Genomic DNA, 17,347 nt, shown 5'->3' with positions numbered 1-17,347 from the left:
CAAACGAAAATAATAAAAAAATAAAAACGGGCACAGGGGAGGTCTTTAAGAAGAAAGTGGGGTGATTTTTTTTTTAATAGACATCTTACCATTGTATTACCTCATGGCACCTTAGTTGATTTTAATCGCTGTCGGCCTCTGGAGTCCCTCAAACCTCCTAACCGGCCTCAGTTGGCCAGTAAGATCACTTGGTGTTTTCGAGGCTTATGGATTGGGCAACACTGAAGAAGTGGAGGAACCAACCCTCCCAGTTCCTGAGACCCTGGCCATCTCAGGAGGGACTCAGGAGAAGGTCCAGGAACACAGACTTGGCGTCCCCAGCTAACGTGGGGCCAACTGTCCTCACTGGGCATTTACGGAGCGGCCGCGGTGCTCTCAACGCTGCGTGTGGCACCGTCAGGGGTGCAAAGTGGGGTCGTACCTGCTCCTTCCCCCCCAGGAGAGTGACAGTCCAGCTTCTGTGATAGGTTGTGCCCAAAGGGAAAAACGGAGTTGGGGTGGATCTGTTACCTAGGAGAATGGAATTTGGTGGGGTTGCATATTTTAGGGGTCAGGTTCTAAAGTCAGCATGTAAGGCGAAAAATAAGACTATGATCAAGATGAACCTCGACAGTCCATTGGGAAGGGAGCAGTCAGGCGTCAGACATACTGGCTCTTGATGCTTAAATTCATCTCAGCCTATTCACCTCCAGTTCTGGGAGAATTAACAGTTTCTGAGGTTGAGCATCAGATGAAGTGGTTGGCTTGAATTCGGGAGGGATGGAGGTTTAAGCACGTGTGTGTTTAAATACTGCCGTGTCATTAAGCATGCTGAGATAGGCATCTCATGTCCTTGAGGCAGCAGGCAGCAGGCTCAGGGCTCCTAGCCCGTGCTCACCCCTGAATAGATGGCAGGTTATATATTAGGAAATAACGGGACGAGGTTAAGCAAGAAGGCTCTTAGACAGGTGAGCAGGAGATCCGTGCAGTGGGTTTTAAACTGCAGTTGTATCACCCAGGAGTGTGGATGCAGGACTTAGACCTGGGGCGACCTGTCATCGATAACGGGGCTGGGAAAGGGCAGTGCCTGTGTGCCGTGGGTCTGTTTCTCTGCTCTACGTCTGCTTTCCTTCTTCTCCTTTCTAGCCTTCCCTCTCCAGTCTCCCTGTTGCGGGCTTTTGTAAGAAGCCAGCGGGGAATCTTCTGTGTGAATCTGGGTCCACTTCTTCGGTGGCCTCCCAATGGCACATGTTCTGGGACAACTTAGAAACCAACTGCTACCCACCTTCCACTCGTATTAGAGGTGGTAAAAGGCTCGGGATTTTTTCTGCTCTCTCCAAGGAGGCTGTTCTGAACTGTCCAGTTGGCATTTAGGATCTGGCCTCCGCAGTTACTGAGAAAAAGCAAGCTGGCCATAGCAGTAACAGTGGTAACCCTGCCCATGATGGTTTATGGGGTCCTTTCCCTCACGTTCTTCCACTCACTCATGCTACATGCACTTACTGAGTCCCTACTGTGTGATGAGTTCTGTGCTACGTACCAAGAATACAAAGAAAAAGAAGATTCTACCTCCTCCTTCAAGGTGCTTGTGGTCTTGTGACCCTTTTTGGGCACGAGCGAGGCACACATGCCCAGAAGCCAAGAGCAGTTAGTGCCACAATGTCACCGTGAACGTGTTCAGGGCTCTGCTGGGCTCAGGGGAGGGACTGGTCACTTCTGCCAGGCTAGAGGACTCGGGAATATCAGGAAAGGCCTACAGTGGCCCCGCCGCCTTGCATGGTGCCTGTGCTTAGTGAGCGTTGTGGAATTAATGAATGAGAGCTCTCTGGAAGGGCGGACGTTTGAGCTGAATCCTGAGAAACGAGTAGGCGTCCACCAGGTGGCAAAGGGAGTCGGCATCCTAAGCCCCGGGGAGCAGCAGCTCAGGCAAGGCCTGGAGTGGAGGTGTGATCCAACACGTCTGCTTTGGGGAGCACTGGTGGGAGGGGCTGCAGAGAGGGGCACGCAGGGGCCAGGTCACCGGCCAGCCCTTTGTGTCAGCTAAGAGGTTTGGAGCCCACCTCTTAGTGAGGAGTGGGGAGCCACTGAGGGCTGACGGTGCGTGCGTGCGCCGCAACAGAGACTAAGGGGGAACCGACCCCTCCCCCGCCGGGAGGAGGGAAGGAGACTGGGAGAGCACAGCGTCACAGAAGCCGAGGGAGGAGGGAGGTTTGCATTTCAGGAAAACAGAAACCGTAATTTTGTGCACCCGGTACAACATGTGTCACACGGGAAGTTCCCCATAAGTATTTATTAAACTGAGTTGCACTTGATCGCTGAGGACTGTCAAGAAAGATGATTGAAAAGAGTGATGGGCTTGGGAATTAGGAAGTTATTAGGGCTTTGCTATGGGGGCTTCTCATTTGATTTAACCTCCCTGTGAAACGGGCAGTGCCGGGGTCACCTGTCACAGGGTTGAAGTGACATGTGCAAGTTCCAGAATCCACGTGTCCTGACCCCAAGTCCACTTTTTCCTGAGCTGGTGGAGAAACAGGGATGAGTCTGAGGGAGCAGTGAAACCTTTAACTTCTGATATTAATGCCCCAGATCGGGGCATCTGGTCAGAACCAGCCACAGGGTAGGTTGATATATGCAGCACTTCTGGCATTTGTCCATATCTGTGGTCATTATGTGTGGGCATTTAAATTAGACTGTTGTGACAGAGGAAAGGATCGAGGCGTGAGCACATGTGCTGTTTTGGCGCCCAAGGAGCCAGTGCGGAGGTTGAAGGGCATGGTGAGGAAGTCCGGGTCTTAGGTCTGCAAATAGCAGAAGCTGACTTTGGACAAAAGGAGAAAAGGAATGCATTGGAAGGATATCTTGTGGCTGATGGAATGTCCTGGAAAGCTGGGGAACAAGGCTCGGAGCCTGATGATGGGAAATTAGGTACCTGGCACCACAGCCAAGGCGCTGCTGCCGCTGGCCTGGCCTGGCTGCTGCCCGCTGACCAGATGCTGCCACGCCGCCCCCGCCCACCACCCCAGGGTGAATTCTGAGCTCTCCCTGCATCTGGTTGTCAGCTTAGGTCACATGCCCATGTTGTCATTGTTGGAGGTCCTGCAGAGTGAGGCTCTGGAGGTTACAGCTTCCCCCAAGGCAAGTGGAACCCTGCTTCCCACCCACCAGGACACAGTGCCGGGTGCCTGAAACTGAAGGACAGGTGCACATGCCGGATGGACAAGTGTCCACCAGGGAAGCTGGACCCCATTCTTGTCCTCAGACTGGGACAGTTGGGCATGCCGGACATGGGAGGAGGAGTTGGGGCACTGAAAATATCCACATCTTTATCTTACTCTTTTTTGGGGGGGACATGTTTCTGAACTCTTTAGCTTCCAGATACACTTCAGGGTTCTTACATGCTCTGGAGAGCTGAGCATTTCGTGAACAGCTGGACTTCTGCTCTGGAATCTGAGCGGTTCCAGTGGAAAAGAGAGGTCATCCCAGCATCTGGATCCTCCCTGCGCATTTGATTTCACTTGGAAAACTTCAGCGCTGCCTTGTAAGGACAGCGGCCCAGGCTTGGCTCTCTCTGCCTAACAGGGAGTTACAGTTTGAATTCTGTTTCCCCTGTGGGGTTGGGCAAGACTGGCAGGGCCACGCGGTGTTTGGGAGGTGCTACTTGCTCTTCAGATGGAAGGTTGGAGTTTTGGCTTCAGGCGTGGTTCTCAGGATGACTGAGAACCTTGGTGCCCGAGCTGGCCGAGGCTTCAGGACTGGGCACCCTGCCAGCTCTAGCTGAGGCGTCCCACCCGGTACCCTGCCTGAGAGAGCGAGCTAAAGGAACGAGGGCTTCGTCACATCCCTGTCCGGGTTCCTCATTCATATGAGAGGGCGTCCGCCAGGTGAGCCCCGCTCACGTCTGGGCCGCAGATGCTCTGGTTACAGCGTTATGAAGCAAGGGAGTGATGGCTGAAATCTTGGTGATTCAGTTCTAATAATCTCAGACAGAGGAATTCATTTGCTTTAAAGAGAAAAAGAAAAAAACTGCAGGTTTGAACTTACTGGACACTTGGCTGTGTGAACCACTAGGGATCCAAGGGTCTTCCCCTGGTGCCTGGAAGCGGGAAGCTGCCGCCTCCGCAGAGCGGGGTGTGTCGTGGCCGGGCTCTTGCAGCTGGCCTGGAGGTGATGCCTGAGGCTGTCTGTGGCTTGTTCACCAGGATGGGGTCGAGTTGGCCCCTAGGAGGGACAGACAGAGCAGGGGTGTTCCCAGCCAGTGTTGGCTCTGGCATGGTTTACACTGACTTGCCCATTTTTGTCTGGGTGAAGTGAAATTGCACTAAAAGCAGCATTGAAGCAGAAAAGAAATCTTGAAAGACCTGAGTTCTGTTACTCAAACACAGCTTTGATCATGTCACTCCTCTTAAACACCTTTGAAAGCTGCCCAGGTTCTGCAGGAGAAACCTCCCGTTCCTCGGAGTGGCGCCTGCGGGAGCCCCAGCCCCCCTTTCCTCCTTCCCTCCAGCCGCTCGCCCTTCCCCAGCGCCCGCCCGCGTATATCCTCTCTGCTCCTCAGTGAGCTGTCTTCACTCCTCTCTGCCTCGTGCATTGTTGTTTGCTCTGCCTGGAATGCCACCCTGCCCTCTTCCTCCTGGAAGGCACCCGTGGGACTGGCCAGAGAGTGACCTGCTTCCTGCTGCCTTCCTGAGCCTCCACCTTAGCATCTCTGTGGTTGACCTTCCCCACTGTAGGTCGCTGGCATCAGCTGCAGGTGTGCCTGGCTCCTCACTGGCCTAGACCTGTGCTGGGCACATAGTAGGTGTTCCATGGGCAGCCTGAGGGGACTCGAGGGAGCGGTGGGCAGGACCAGGACCCGGCCTGGGTCAGGTGGACGTGTACAGTTGGTGAGTTGGTCGTCTGCCTGATGGCCTCCCTTAGCATTTGCTGGTGGAGCCACTGCCGAGGAGACCCTGGTGAGGGTGGGAAGGGGGTTCAGGGACACAAACCTTGGTACCTGGGTCCCCCACACCCTGAGGACTCTGAGGAGGCATCTGTGATAGGAGTTGGTTTAAAGGTGGCAGAGGCTTCCCTCCCCATGAACCCCAACTCTTAAAAAAGGATTAGTATCGGTTGCCCTGAGGGGACCCCTTAGTTTTCATGTTTGGTGCTGTCTGCTGGCTTTGCACAGAGAAGGAACTAGGGCAATCAAGTCAGCAGACCATGAGAGGAGAGACTGGGGCTCTTTAAATAAGCCCTGCCCTGGCTGGTGTGGCTCAGGGGATAGAGTACCAACCAGCCTGTGAACTGAAAGGTCACTGGTTCGATTCTGGTCAAGGCACATGCCTGGATTTCTGGCCAGGTCCGCAGCTGGGGGCGCGTGAGAGGCAGTGGGTGTGTGTTTCTCTCACACATTGATGTTTCTCTCCATCTCTTTCTCCCTCCCTCCCCACTCTCTAAGAAAATATAAATAAATAAAATCTTCAAAGGGTGTGCTTCCACAAAGCTATTTCGAGAACAACAAAATACAGACTTTTAAAATGAAAGCCCTGTTTGGTCTGCTGATAGTCAGGACAGGCTGTGGCTCTTCTTGTGGAGGGGAGGAGGACCAGGTCCTCCTGACTGTGGTCGCAGTGTGCGGGGGCGGGGGTCCCGGTTTGTCTATAAAATGAGAAGCTTGGACTGCCTGTGTTCCTTTCCTGCTGGAAAATCCCACACGCCTGTGAAGGGGGCCTGGCAGGTGGTGTGTTTCTGGTGCGTCATGGGGCCGAGGGAATAGTTAGTTACCCGGGGTCCGCATGCCACTCCGAGAGCGCTGTGGGACAGCGTCTTTCCCACCAGGCTGCTGAGGAGGACTTTCTTCAAGTGGAGCCGCCCTTGGGGCTGAGCCCACAACGTGCATGGGCCAACTTGACACAATGGTAAGTACATAGCTTATGTCATTTGCAAAGTATGTTTCCAGACCCTGAAAGCACATCGTATTTCTAAAATCGCCTTTAGAAATTTGAAGCATGTCTTTGTTCTTGGCCCATGGAAGATGAGCTCAGGGAAGCTGGGTGTGTATGGGGTCGGGGGGTGGGGGTTGATGTCCAGAGAGGTGTTGGCTTGTTTTCAGAGGCACAGAATGTGGGATTTACCTTTGTTTCTGCCTCCACAGGGCCTCCTCCCCCCTCCTACCTATCTCAGCCCTCTGCCTCCCTACCTGCCTCTGTCGGTCTTTCTCACCCTCCATAGCAAGTCAGCGGAGCTACCTCCAATGTCTCTTAATCATAAGGTGTGCACTGTAGCTGCTCAGCCCCCTGGGGAGTGGGGAAAGTGGATTTTAAGAGCAGACCTTGACGGATAGGCTCGGGAGGTGTTGTCAGGAAAACTACTTTGGAAAAGAAACAATCCAAGCCATCCACCCCAAACAATATACTTTTTAAAATGTAGAACTTGAAGCTATGAAAATGTTAATTTTCTTTTACCTATTAGTATTATTATTGGAAATTTATTGCAAGGGAATAATTCTAGAGGGGAAAAGAATATAGGCATAAAGATATTTATAGCAACATTGTTTAAAATAGCAAAAAACTGTACATAGCCTAAATGTTCCAAGTGGCTTATGATTCATGATATCAAGACTCAGACATGAATATTGTGCCACTGTTAAAGTCATATGAAGATGATACTAATTCCCAGGAAAGTGTTGAAGAATTTTGGTGGCAAAGTGGCTTCTGTTTTAGTGGGCAGTATTGTACGTTCACTTGATGGGTGCATTGGCCAGAGTAGAAATTGGCACAAGGTAAATACTGGATTTAGGTGAAGCGGTTATGAATGGAGTATTTGTGTGTTTGAAATTGCTTTAGTAATATATATAGTATATATACTTAAGAAAAAGACCTTAAAATATCAAAGACTTTGGATCTGGGTAGGAAGGAGGCCAGGGGAGGAACTCCAAGCCTCTCATCTGTTACCACGAAGACAGAACTGCTGTGTCTGAGCCATCTGCACTGCAGGGGCTGGAGAATTCAGATTGGCTAACTTGGGTCTTTTAGTAACTGGAGATCTGACTTCACAAGCCAGCTAACCGTGTAACTGCCAGGCTCCCAGCGTGGACTCCGCCTGGTGCGGGTGACTCCCGAGTGGCTTCAGAGTCCCAGATGATTTTTCCCACCTGGGTTCCCAGGGAACCAGGGTGGTGTGTACCCTGAAGCTCGGCTCTCAGTAGCCCGCTCACTTTGAGGCTGCTTGGCCCTGCAGGCCCCCGCCGCAGGGGAAGGCCAGGGACTCTTTTTCCTGCTGTTCAACAGGCAGCAGGAAGGATGTGCCTTGCAAACTGACCTCCTGCAGCCCTGCCTAACCCAGATGGCGCCCTAGTGAATTACTGGCTGGGTGTTTCCAGTGTGGCACATATTTATTATGGCATTGAAACTCAGAGTTGCCCTATAGTGTTAGCCTCGGTAAGCCCCCACATGCATCCAGTCTACCTCTGGCTTGGCGGGGAGGGCCACCTGACCTCCCATCTGGCCACGAGTTCTGCTGGGACTTGCACCTGCAGCTATATGGCCTTGTGGTTGCGCAGCTGATCCTCTTCTGACCACTTTCTTGTCTCTGAGACTTGGGACACCTTTTCACACATGACTCCCCCTTGGGTGTGCCTATGTGCGTGTAGCCTTTTCTTCTCGGTGGGGAACTTTTCTTGGCGTGTGCAGGGTCTGTTTGGAGGGCCCACGTCATCCCTCCCTGTGACCAGGACCGGTCAGGGCAGGAGATGCTCCGAAGTGCTGCGTGGAGTCCCTAGGGCTGGAGAGCTCTGGGCGGGCCTGACGTGGGCAGGTTGGAGCCTGCAGAGCAGAAGCCGCTGCAGCAGAGCGCATGTGGAGAGACGGCCAGGCCCTGCTGGTACCCTGGTTATCTCGAGCATATCTCTGCTAAGGCCGAATTCCAGAGCTGTCAAAGATTTGGAGATTGTTTTTGTTGTTGTTCCCAGATGGGACTGAAATAGGGCCTTGGGGCTGGAGGTTTGCCAGGATCAGAGAGAAATTGGAAAGCGCGTGGGATCAGGGCTCGCCTGGATACTCACGAGGGGTACCCAGGCCAGCTCCACTTCCTGAGACGTGCGTGCTGGAGTGTGTGTTTGGAGGCTGGGGTGGGGATATCCAAGTACTTCCCTAGAAGCTCGCGTCCGTTCCCCGCCCTCTGCAGTGATCTCAGGCCTACCTCAGCGAGATCACCGCTGGCGAATCTAAGTAACAAGCTGTCTTCCTGAGCCCAGGACCCAGCAATAACTGTTCTTCTCAGTTCCCTAATTTAGAGACCACGTGCTTGCCCCAGGGTTGTCAGCAGCTCAATTTCTTGAAGCTTGAAACACATTTCCATAGAAACAATGCTATAAATGGTGGTTGTGTTCCTAGGCTAGCCCACAAAGAGCCCTGGTGTCACCTCCGAAGCTGCTGAAACGAGGTATTAGTAAAATTGAGAGCGCACATACAGCAGTGAGAGTCGGCACCCAGGACGTTGAAGGTCAGGTGGCGTGGGTTTCCGTGTGTAGCTTTGTTTCTTTGGCGAGAGGTGCCTCTCAGAGCTCTTCTGATAAGGGAAGCTCTGGGGCCCTCCTCCTGCCCACAGTCAAAACCCCTCCAGTCCCGATTTGCTTTCCTTCTTCCCTCCTCGTCAGGTCAGGAGCCTGGGCCTCCCTGTCTGTCCCCTAGGGCCTGGGCTGGGGTATATTTACCCTGGATGAGGAAATGCTATTCAATGGCCCTTCCATCATCAATATCATCATCATTTTTGTGATTTAAACCATCTTTTCCAGTGTAACAGAATAAACACTACACCTTGTAACTTACACGGTTCAGATTCTCTTCTGATCGCTGCCTGCATGTGTGTGAAGTTCTAATGTAGTTGCTAAGTTCACGCCTGTGGTAGCGTTGTGCTGGTTTTGTCAGTGAACGCTTGCCTCGTCACACGGTTTCATCAGGGTGTCTCCATGTGTGAGTCCCTCTGTATTTCGTTCTGGTATCGTACCGTGCCATAATCTGAATGCTTTTCAACAGGGGATTGAGCCTCTTTTGTGAAAATTCCTTTGTGGTGGTATTTTAGATTATTTTCATGGGATCTGGTCCCCCGACCGTCATTACCTGGTCAGTTGTTAAACTCGTGTAACACAGTGCCGAACCGCATTCTAGAAAGACTCGAGCAAGAAGGACCTGAGCTGTTTACAGCAGCGCGGCAGCCTACGTGCAGCTGTGTACTGATGGCCCCGCCGACAGCAGCTTGCTTGCTTGCTTAATTTATTTTTACTTATTTTCACACCGACTCTGGCCACAGTGGATCCTTAATGGTGTTCTGATTTGCATTTCTTAAATTGCTGCTGGTTCTGTCCGTTTTCCCTCTAGACAATTTACTGTGTGTTTCCTCACGTGTCAAACCACGCTCCTCTCCTGTCACTGAGGCACCTCCCCCCTTCCATCTGTGTCCTGGAGCCTCATTGCTGTTGGGAAACACACGGTCCTGCTCCTCACTGCTCCCTCCCCCAGAGGGCCCTGGCCTCCTCCAGCCACGCCTGCCCGGTTCCCTACCATGCAGCCACTTGGCCATCAGCGCTCTGACTGCTGGGCCCGATGCTCTGTGGGGGCCGGGGAGTGTGAGGGGCAGACACTGGGGGCTCTGTGACAGAGGCCGAAGGGGAAGTAGATTTGAGGCAGGGGCTTGTCTGAGTGGTTCCAAAGTAGGTTCATAATGTGACCTCCTGGGAGAGATTCTGGGAGAAGCCACAGGCTGTTGAGGCCTGGAGAGGCACTGGAGTTCATCTGGTCTGAGGGGCACCGGCTCAGAGGCCTGTGGGGACCAGGGGATCTCGGGGACAGAGGCCGGCTGTGGGTCTGAATGGAGCACAGGTGAGATGATCCGCAACAGCGACCTGTGGGCCTGGGAGGGGTGGGATCTGGGGAAATCCGGGTGTGTGAGTCCCCCCACGGTGCTGTTCCGGCCAGCACCGCTGTGACGCTGCTCCCTTGGCGCAGACACTCCACTCTGCCCCCAGGAAGGGGGGCTCCGTGTGGTCAGTGTTCCATTTGTTTTTCATGACAAATCAGAAATCCTGATTTTCTTTTAGCTTAAATCTCCTGGTTTTTAAAAAATGTTGACAATAAATTTGAGGTAGTTAAAATATAAACATGTTATATGAATCAAATGTAATAGATCCGGGGGATGAGAGTGGCCTGTGAGCCTCTAGTCTGTGACTCCTCCCCATTTGACTTCCTTCCTGGTAGAGCACAAGCCCAGAGAGTGTCCTCATCGGGCAGGGAGAGGGGCGGAGGGAGTCCAGCAGTCGAATTCCAGCTGTATGACCTTGGAAGAGGTGTGGAACCTTTTCGAACCTTAGCCTCCTGAACTATGAAATGGGGATAATGGCTTCCTGTCAGGGTGCTGGGTGGATCCCGTGGGCTGGCATCACGTTGGGCACGTAGTAGATGCTCAATAAATGTGTTGATAGGCCCCACCTGGGGTCACCCAGACAATGAGATGCAGAACCAGGCTTAGAACTTGACTCTTTTGACTACCAGTCCAGGGCTTGTTCCCTATCACATTGGCCTGCTTTCCTGGGAGTTCCCTGCGGAGTCTGGACCCAGGCAACTTTCTGATCCTGGGAAACTGCAGGTCATTTTATGAGAACTTGATTGTGCAACAGTACTTAGATCAAGTAATGAGGGCTCTCACCTCTGTGGACTTTGACCTGCAGGCCCCAGAACCCAGGAGATCGAGCTTCAGTGTAGTAACAGGAGGAGGAGCAGCAGCAGCAGCAGTAAAAGTGCCATACACCACTGACCCTAAGAAGCCCGTGCTTGTAAGATGCACCAATATTTTATGTGTAGCCGTGAACAACACCATGCTGCTAATGAAACCATGACACCCTCTCAGTTGTAAGATGCACCCTGATTTGAGAGATGTTAAAATGAGGGGAAAGGTGCATTTTAGAATGGAAGAAATAGAATAGTAATAAAAGTAGTAATAATGATCTGTTAAATTGTATTGCTCACCTCCAGTTTTCACGTACATTATTTTATCCGTGCACTGGTCAGCAAGCACTTGCTGAGCACCCACCATGTGCAGGTGTGGGGCAACAGGGCGAGTAAGATCTAGGCTGTGCCCTTCGGAGGCCCTGATCCTAGGAGGGAGACGGCACCTTACACACTCCAGTGTCCTCCTGCCTTTGCTTGGAGGCATCAAGAGAGGCTTCCTGGAAGAACTGCCATTAAACTCAAGTCTGGTGGGAGATCAGGGTATGGGTTTAACCTGTGGATGAAGGTGCAGGGAGGAGGAGCATGCATGGGAATGCAGGTGTCTTGGGGAACTTCAGGTTGTTTGGGGGGGTGGGGAGGGGGCTGAGGCTGGAAAGTGGGGTGGAGCGGGATCGTGCTGGAAGTGTGAATACCTAACTTGCTGGCGACTGCTGTCAGCTTTTTTCTGTAGTTGATAAGAGCTACTGAAAAGAGATGTGATCACTCTGACGGCAGTGTGGATGGTAAGTGTGCAAGAGTAGAAGCAGGGGGAGCAGTTAGGAGATGAGACAGAATGATAGCCAACACTTACAAAAGACCTAACGTGTGCCAGATGCTGTGTCAAGCTCTTATCATCCCCATTTTGCAGACGATAAAACCAAGTGGTTAAGTACTTTGGTCATCAAGCTAGTGTGAACCAAGATTTGAACTCGGGTCTCAGCCTGTGCTTTAAATCTGTGCACTCCCATGAATATGAATTCTGGGTTCTAGTTTGTGATGTAGTACTATTTGTTTTCATTTAAAAACGCTGCTTTCAAGGGTGTCCCATTGGATCTCAGGTCCCGTTCCTCCTGGCGCACTGCCACAGGTAGGGAGGTGGAGCTCCGGAGAGCAGCTAGTGCAGAAGTCTGTCCGAGGGTGGGGGGTGGGCATGGGACTGTGCTGAAATGAAACGAGGCCCTTGGGAAGCTGGCAGCTCTGGCTCTGGGAAGAAAGGGTGTTTCTGTCCTCGTGGCCCTGCCTGGCAGCCACACCTGTTTTGTCCTTTTCCCTATGCCCAGCCAGACGTCTCTCCCAGAGTGACAGCAGCAACTGGGGTCGTCTGCAGAAGCTCCCTCTCAGGCCTGACAGAGGCACTCAGAACCTGGCCCAAGCCTGCAGAAGTAGGTGTCAGGGGTGGAGGTGGGAGGGCCGAGAGATGTGGACAGCTGTGGGCTGGTGTGGCAGGCCTGGCCTTGCCCCAGAACAGGTGAAGGAAGTGTGAACTGAGGAGGAGGAGGGAGGGTCTCCTGGGTTTTCAAGGGTGAAAGACAGTGCAGGGACGTCTCAGCATACAATGGCCTGCCTTGATGGTTGCACCCATTAAGTTTCGAGCTCCGCCTTACTCAGAAAGGACATGGCAAAAAGAGAAGGCACAGCCATTAGTGGAGGAGTGTCCCTGTGCAGGCTGGGTAGACAGCATGGTGGAAAGATCACAAAAAGCAGGGACTTTAAGAGAAGCCTTGGAGGGACACCAGGAAGGGACGGTGAGTCAATCCTGGAGAGTCCCTCGGGGAAGAGCCCAGCACAGGGTCACCCAGTTCTTTACAGAGGAAAAAGAAAAATCTTGCTTGGATGAAGTTCTTGAAAGGGAGAAGAAGCTGGTTTGGGGAGAAGGGGATTTAGAAAGAAAAACAATTGTAACCTCTTATATGAACAAAGCATGATGCAGTCAGAAGGCAGTGTTTTGTCCTGTGATTCTCCCACGTCCCTAGAAGGTGGGCATTCTTTCGTTGTTCTTGTTAACAAATACTTTACAGGACATCTGGTGTGGGCTCAGAGAAGGTGTCAACTTCTTAAGATCACACGGCTTATTCGCTTTAGTTAGGCAGGACCCGAAGTCCGTCCCGGCATTGTGGGCTTGTGATTTCCTCAAGTGTTTGTACCCCTAGTTCCCCACACCCCTGTAAAGGTTGACCATTCACTTAAAACACCCCATGTGTGCTGGCCTCTATGCAAAGGTCCTGCCAGAGAAGGGACAGTGGGAAAAGGACAGGAAGGCTGGGGAAGAAGGAAAACACTCTTTTAAATAGCGAGTGATAGCATCAGAAAGTTAATGGAGGTGGGTAGGTGGTGAGGAGCTGTCTTCCTTGGGAGCTTTTACCCCCCTCTTTTCTGGGATATAATTCACATACCACAAAATTCGCTATTGGCCGTTTCTTCGTGGTCTCAGGCTGTCTCAGGAGTGGAAACTGGTGCTGGCCACTCGGGTAGGATGCATCGCTCTGAGCAGAGTCCAGAGAGCTGATGCGGCCCCAGGACGCCTCTCTAATGCCGTGTTCTGCCCTCACTGGGGCCTGGAGTTTGGAATCCTGTCTAGCGTGCTTTGCTTCCTGGAGTGTTTCTCAGCAGACACGCTCTCTGTGAACTGGAACTCTGTATTCCTCCCTTTTCTGCAGTTTATGAAGGTCAATGGTGGAGGAAAGCTCACTCCTTGGCTAAGATCAATCTCTCTCTCTCTCCTTCCCCAAAGGGCACCCTTCTTGGTTGCCCCAGAAGCCTGCAGGAAGGGCTGGAGCTTCTAAAACCAAAACTTTCACTTCACATTGTCAGTGATTCTGCACTGTCATATCTGCAGCACAACTGACCTCCAGGGCTTTCCCGGAACAGCCGCAGCCTTCTTTAAGCATCTTCATCTGCCTGCCTTCGAGAGGCAGGCTTCCCCTGCCGGGCAGGGGCCACCTGGGACAGCCTTGAGCCATCCTCCCCAGCACACACCCACGAGCCCCTCTTTCTTCCCTCTCTTCCTTTCTGGGGTGGCCTGAATTTGGGAGTTTAGTTGGGGTGAAGGGGTAAGTTGCTCCAACATGAGCAGAGCTCCTCCAGGTCGCTGACTTCTGCTCTCAGGCGCCCCGCCACCCATCTCTACTCCCTGCGATGCTCCCTGGGTCAGGCGCAGCAGCCCAGCGTGGGACAGGGAGGAAGTCCTGGCGGGACTAGGCTGGGGAGTGCCCTTTGGAGTTGCTCCCAACTTGTTCCCTGGAGGCTGGGCCCTGGCTGCAGGGTGGCAGGCTCTTCTAGGAATGTGCTCCCCAGCTGGGTTTCCTGGTTGCTTGGGAACATCCCTGGGCTGGTCTGCACTGGCTCTCAGGGGCTTGCTTCAGGGGCTAGGCCCACGATCAGCTTTAGGGACTAGGCTCTAGGGGAAGGTCACAATAGCCACAGGCCTGCAGAGGAACCTGGCAGCAGTGGGCACTGGAGACCAAGTGGCTTTGCTTTTGCTTCCCTCCCTTGGATGAGGTGTCAGTGAGAAGGAAGAAATGGGACAAGTGGAAAAAATAAAAAAGGTTTTACATTTACATTGAGCCTCTGCTTGAGAGTCTAGCCTCTACCCGGGGCTAGACTCTGTCTTTCTCTGGGGTTGATGGGAATAAGGGCAGGGAGGTGACAACCGATTGGGTTGCCCCGCGAGTGTCTGTAGTCACGTAACCTCTCTGCACCTCAGTGCTCATGTCCACAGCACGGGAGGAACGAAGCTCTCGCACACGCAGGGCTGTGAAGCAGTGTGGGGCACGTGCTTCGGGAATGTCAGGAACAATACTGACACACATATGCTAACTCTGAGAGCCTGGGCTTTTCTTTCTGGAGGTGATTCCCCCAGCTCTTTCATTCATTCTTTGTAACACGAATCATGGGCTTTAAACTGGAAGGCATTTCAAGAGGTCGTCTACTCCAGTCCCCTGGCATAACTGTATTTTGCAGATACGGCTGTTTTGTCATTACTTTGACATATCGGTCATAGCAGGGTGCAGACGAGCCCTTTTCCTCCTGTGTGGGGTGTGAGGTCAGTGCACACAGGTGCTCAGACTTGCAAAGGGTGGAAGAGGACAGGCAGGGAGGTCATGACTCTTAGGAGCAAGTGTGGGTTTTTCGAGGGAGGGGGCGATGCCCTTGTCCTGCAGGCTCAGGAGGCCTGTGAGAATCTCATTCTGCTGCCCCTCCCCTTCTCCCGGAGAAAGCAAGGGATGCACCTGCTTGTCAAGACTGGCCACGGGGGATAGTGGTTGCCAGAACGTAGTTGATTCTTCAGGGTCCCCCCTCCCTTCAAAGGTAGACCTCCATCTGACTCATTTCCTTGGGAGAGACAAACAAAAACAAATGGAAGGAACCAGGAAAAACAGGGCTCCCACCCCCTGGACTTTCTCTTGGTTCTGGAATATCACTGAATGTGGGAGGTCAGCAAGAACCTCCTGAGTAGCAGAAATGTTTCCCATCTTCCCAGCAGCCAGGCAGGGAGGGGTCAGGGGCACAGTGGGGAAGGTAGGAGAAATAGGGGCCCGCAGTGAAAAGCTGCCCCAACTCTGGCCTCAGTTGCTAGAATTACACCCAGAAGCTTTTCATCGCCTAAGTCATTGAGACGTGGGTCCTTTGTAAGAGCTAGGGCCAGTTTCTCCACAACCTCTACACCACTAGTATGCTGATGAGCCAAAAGTGAAACTTGGGAAGGCTGTTAATAAAGTGCCTTGGCGAGAACTGCGCATGATTTCCCATATCCCAAACCAGAGAATAATTCTTTGTGGAAGAAAGCGACTTGTGTCCTCCCCAACATCGCACACACACTTTCCTGGCAGGCCCGATAGGTTTCCAAACATTTCGTCACCGTCTCCTCCTGACCTTGGTGTGAAAGGAACGAGCCGCGTGGCCTGTTCCAGCAAAGCCAGCGTGGGGCGCCGGCCTGGGCCGAGGGAGGGTGGGGACGGACTCCACAGTGGAGGTGAGGTCTGCTGGAAATCCCCAGCCACGGCCAGCCGCCGGAGGTTTAAAGACGCCTTCGCCGGCCTTATTTGGTCGCAGGAAGTGGGCGGCGCTGGGCCTGCGAGTGGGGAGGCCGAGCAGAGACAGTCGTGCTGATGAAGTGGTAGAGCTGGTTCCTGCTCGCCGCCGTGCCGCGCGCGCCGGCCGGCCGCTGGGGCTCCGCTCTCCCAGCCGCGAGTTGTGCAATCCTTTGTAGCACCTCAGAGAGTCCTCCTCCTGCGCTGTTGCCTCTCGCCCTCGCTCTTTTTTTTTTCAAGCTGTGAGCTCAACCGATGAGTCAGAGCAGTGCAATTCCTGACACTGCATCGCAGTACTGGGGGTGACACGGAGGGAGGGAGAAAGATCGCAAGGCGGACACCAACGGCGCGGGGTGCGCCGAGCCTCCTGCGCCGCCAGAGAGAGGTGACAGCCCGCGCGTCCCTCCCGGGCCTCGCCAGCAAACTTCCCAGCCTCGAGAGGCGCTGGCTGGTGGAAGCCCTGCGAGCGCCGCGGGGAGGCGGCGGCGCCTGTTTGTTTTTAAAATCGAGGAGTGCGTGCAGGCGGCTGGAGTCTGAGAGGAGACCAAAGGCGGCGGCCCGCGGCGGAAAAGGGACAGCCGATGCCAGAGCTTGGGCAGGAGCGGGTAAGTGGGGCTACCGGGTCGGCGGCTGAGGCCTGCAAGAGCCTCGGCGCAGCGGCCAAGGGACCCCGGGCTGCGTGCAAGCCGTGACGGCGGGGCACGCGGGCTGCAGCTCTGCAGGCGCGGCCCTGAGCTGGGGCGCGGGGCTGCGGGGGGCGCGGCGCGTGAACTTCTGCGGCCTGGGCGGCTGAGAGAGTGTGTTTGTGTGCGTGGGTGTGGACCTGCGTTGGCCGCTCCGCAGCCCGCCCCTCCGTGACCCGCACCCCCCGCCGCAGCTGCTATGCACCGCCAACCCGCCGGCGTGTTTGTGCAGCTACGCAGCTCGCGCGCGGCCCCCGCCCACCCGGGCGCGGCCTCGGCCCCGGCAGGAAAACCCTCCCCATCCGCGGGGCCAGTGGCGGCGGCTGCTCAGGAACACTGCTGCTCCTCCTCTGCCTGAGCGAAACGTGGTGTCCGCAGGGACCCGCTTGCGTGACGGAGCTCAGACCTGCCAGTCGAGGGGAGGGGCCCGCGAATGCAGGAACTTGGCGCGGGAGCCCCTTCTCCTTCCAGTGTGCACAGGAAAGTGGACGCAGAAACTGCCTGCGCTGGGAGTTTGGGGCAGAGGTGCAGGGCTGGCAGGAAACAGGTAGAGGCCTAAGCTGGAGTGTTTAGGCGGGCAGGCTGGCCCCGCGCACCCTGGTGCTGCGGGCGCGCCTCAGACCTGTCATCTCTCACCGCCCCCGCTCGCCCGCGTGCTGTTGCCTGCGGAGCTTTCTCCACGCTTCACCCTGTGCTGGGTTTGGTGGTGCCTGTCCAGAACGCGGGAGCCCGGGTTTTTTCCGGCCCCTACACATGGCTGGCTTGGTGGAGGTAGTCATACCATCTCCCTACTTACACTTACAGAAGCGTGTGCACCGGATCGCCCCTCTGCGGGCCCTTACCCAGGCCTCTGGATAAGGGCCTGGTGCCGTCCTGGGGCTTTCTAGCCTCTGCTCCAAGGAAGGCAGACCTT

At 54.1% G+C, this 17,347-nt stretch overlaps 1 protein-coding gene across 4 annotated transcripts in view; it reads left to right on the top strand.

Moving 5' to 3' along the window:
• MIDEAS (mitotic deacetylase associated SANT domain protein) overlaps window positions 1–17,347 on the top strand; it is a 64,319-nt gene that overhangs the window by 6,952 nt on the left and 40,020 nt on the right. For 2 of the 4 annotated variants that reach the window (XM_045822412.1, XM_045822407.1), the window contains exon 1: window positions 15,785–16,356. The exons of 1 other annotated variant lie outside the window; for it this stretch is intronic. The gene's annotated coding sequence lies outside the window, so the exon portion shown is untranslated. Of the gene's footprint in view, window positions 1–15,783; window positions 16,357–17,347 lie in introns of those variants that run through there. One more of the 4 variants, XM_045822411.1, reaches the window with a different exon arrangement.

Source organism: Phyllostomus hastatus, unplaced genomic scaffold (genome assembly GCF_019186645.2).
Source record: "Phyllostomus hastatus isolate PE091 unplaced genomic scaffold, TTU_PhHast_1.1 phas_scaffold_501, whole genome shotgun sequence".
NCBI lineage: Eukaryota > Metazoa > Chordata > Mammalia > Chiroptera > Phyllostomidae > Phyllostomus > Phyllostomus hastatus.
This window is presented reverse-complemented; position numbering and strand designations above follow the sequence as displayed.